The following is a 3,735-nucleotide window of genomic DNA, read 5'->3' as shown; positions in this document are numbered from 1 at the left end:
AAATGCTAGAGATCTTACGCTCGCGAGATAACATTTCCAAAAGAGGTAAATACATCATTGGTGCTTGAACTTGCCACGAGTGTGCACTTTGATGCTTGAACTTGTAAAATACATTGAACTGATTCCATAACTTGGCATGGACGTGCATATACAGTGTAATTCTCGTTTTTATATGTCCATGACGCTGACAAGGCACTCTAGGCAGGGCCGGCCCTGAGGGTGGCAGGGAGGCGGCCGCCCCGGGCCACCCAACTCCAGGGGCCTCCATCCAGGTATGTAAGTGGCAGAGTACCGACGTAAAGATCGGCAGATACGCAGCAGTTTCGCAGCTACGCGCTGGACCTGGGTTGGGCAAGCAGTCACAACGGGCAGCTCGGTAGCCCACGCACGCACATATCCCACTCATTCGTTAGGGCCCATGTATAGTCAAACTCCTTGTAGTCCTCATAGGGTCGTACGAGTTGATCGCGTGATGCCTGTTCAAGTTTCCTATAATTCCCTTCCCTAAAAAAGGTATCCTAATTCACATCTATTTTTAAAAGAGTTTCTCTAATTTCATTCCCAGATCAGATCGAGGCTTAAAGTCTTCAAATATCCCCAGCCGCGATAGCGAGCTCTAAACGGAGTCGCCGTTTCATGGCTGAACTCCGCTCTTCCATCTCTTGTGCTCTCCTCCATCAATGCCATCACGGGAATCACCCAGCACACACGTGGTCATCACATCGCCAAGCGCTTGCCCCAGACGCATGTACACACCGCGTCAATGCCGAGCACCCGATCAGACAATTATCGACACCAATTCAACCGATCGAAGGTAATATCATATTCATGATTTTGTTTGTCGGACGAAACGGCCAAGATTGCGGCGCAATCCTGCAGGAAAATTTCTCCGCGATTGACATGTAGGCCAAGATCACAGGAGATCGTGCTGATTTAGGGTAAATTTTGTTGTAAATTTGGTCGTGCTGATTTAGGCTAAAATTTTCTTGTAAATTTGGTTGCTGCGTTTTGCTTTCTCCGACGATTTTCATCATTGGTCAAGCTACCATTCCTTATTCCTTATACGTGAATTGAAAATTAAGTAATTATCTTTATCAACATGATGCATTGTTTGTTTGTCATACTTTTTCTGTTTCTAAATATAAGTCTTTTTTCCAATCTCAGTACGGACTACATACATATGTATATAGACATATTTTAGAGTGTAGATTCACTCATTTTGCTCCGTATGTAGTCTCTATTTGAATATCTAAAAAGACTTATATTTAGGAAAGGAGGGAGTACTTTTGATACAAAATTTCTTTATTTCAACATTGTGTGTATAAACAATTTCATATCGATACTGATTTTGGAATTATTATTATTATTTATAGGCAGATTTACTATAATGTTTGTTGGTAATATATATACGCTTATATATACCATAATTGCTATGATGATTATATCAATAGGCCTATAGCCACGTCGAAACAATATATATTAAGGGCCCCTTATTTTTAGTTTCGTCCCGGGCCCCTAAAATCTCAGGACCGGCCCTGACTCTAGGATGTAAAGGGACAAGGAGTGTGGCCTTTTTTGTGATAAACCCCCTAGAATATTTTTTTCCGTACAAAAAGGCCCTCAGAGAAAAAAATGATAAATTGAAAAAAAAATCTATTAATAATGAAAACTGGTCTGGGGTTTGAACCACACACGCATGTGTACACTTTACAAACATAAAGCTGAACAACATAAATTAAACAAATTATTCCAGCAATATAGTGCCATTGCTTTGAACCTGCAACCAGGCGCTATATACCGGCCACACATAACACTATAACCGACGACACCGAATGGTAAAATGTCAAATTTAGGTTTATAACATAACCAGCCCGTGTGGCTAAAATGGACCACAGTATGGATCAGTTTTCAATGGGTTTGTTCTTTCTCAATTGATTTTTAAAAACAATACGTAAATTATTATCATGTTACAAACAATATATTTATATTTAAAACAAATTACGTCCAAAGGTTCATATAATTTCATAAAATACCTATGCAGTAATTTAACAAAAATATTGAAATTACGAATTGAGAATATAATTTATAATTTGAAAAAATGTTTTCATTTTAATAAAATATTAAAGTAATTTTAGAAACGTTCATATATTGAAATAAATTTTCATATAATTTTAAACTTTCACATTAAAATATTTATGTAGTATATCATTGTGTTCATGCTTTAACAAAAAATTGTGTTGTTTTAAAAAGTTTATATAGTATATAATTTTGTGTGTTTTCTTAAAAAAAATACAAGCCTAGTGCGCCATTAGACTGCGGATCCTCACATGAATAGTACTTGAATCATATAAACATTTTAATCATTCATAAATATTTTCAATTTTATGAATATGTTTTAAAATAACACGTGAATTATTTTTAAAATGACATGAAGATTTTTGCATTGTTTTGAAATTATGTCTGCTATACAGTCATAAAGAGTACTCGTACTTTTGATACATGGCAACTCATTGGTTTGAGTGGCATCCGTGCCTAGTCTACAAGCTTTGTTCCGATGTTGGGGTCACAGATCTGCTGCTGTTTTTGCCGGATTATTAAATTCTTATTATTTATTTTGTTCAGCCAAATGTTTATAAAGGTTATGTATTATTAAATATCAGTAAATGTGAAGTTGTCAAGTGGCTAGCCGCATGCACTCGACTGGTACGTCGCTAGTTCGATCCAGCACACCACTTTTAATATTTATTTTATAATTTGTCAGTTTCTCCCTCAGGGCCTTATTACAAGAAAATATTTCCTGGAGTTTTCCACAAAAAACCAAGCCACACACCCTTGTCACTGACAACGGGCCCCATGGCATGTCGGCGCGTCTCCTTAGCTTCGCGGGTGTATACAAACGCCATTTGAACTGTATATGCACGTCCATGCCTAATTATGAAACCAGTTCAATGTGTTTTGCAAGTTCAGGAACTAAAGTGCACATCCATGAAAAGTTCAAACACCACTGGTGTATTTACCTCTTTTTCCAAAATAAACCACGTTAGCTAAAAAAATAAAAAACCAATGACCCGATTTATAATATCGGACTTCCCAACGAGCTTTAATCGTAGGCCAACAAACTTCCGAACAAACTAGTTCATGTGCGTCTGCTCTGCCCTCTATATCTCAAAAATCACTTGCCCAATCTAGGGAAGTGTTGTCCGATGAGAAGACCTTTCTGAACATCTCCTCGCATGCCAGGGCAGTGCCGCTGGCACCCAGAGGAACGCCGCTGCCCGTTGCAATCGACTACGCCAAGCCTATATCACGCCTGCATCAAGCAGGCACGGTCGCACCGGACATCGCATCGGCAACGCCAATGAGAGCACCCATTGGTAGTAAGTTCCTCAACTATCCCCCTCGCTAATCATGTGTAGGTGATCTAATGTCTATGCTTAACGAGCCTATCATGTTATAACTCCAAAAATTAGGTTCAACATTGGTATAAGAGTTGATAATGCCTATATTAGATTCCTAGTGATCTTCCATTTGTGTTAGTGTGCATGATCAAAAACTAATGGTCACTTTTTAAGATTAATAGAAAGATTAATGCCCTCTATTAAGTTGATCGTGCATGATTAGGATTAAAAGGTTTCGGTTAAGACTAAATTGCTATGGGTTAGTGCTAATTAGACAATTGTAATGTACAATATATTTTGTTAGATTAATTTATCCATTCATCAGCGTCGTTTGATG

Source organism: Triticum dicoccoides, chromosome 2A (genome assembly GCF_002162155.2).
Source record: "Triticum dicoccoides isolate Atlit2015 ecotype Zavitan chromosome 2A, WEW_v2.0, whole genome shotgun sequence".
NCBI classification, from domain to species: domain Eukaryota; kingdom Viridiplantae; phylum Streptophyta; class Magnoliopsida; order Poales; family Poaceae; genus Triticum; species Triticum dicoccoides.
Note: the sequence above shows the minus strand (reverse complement) of the source record.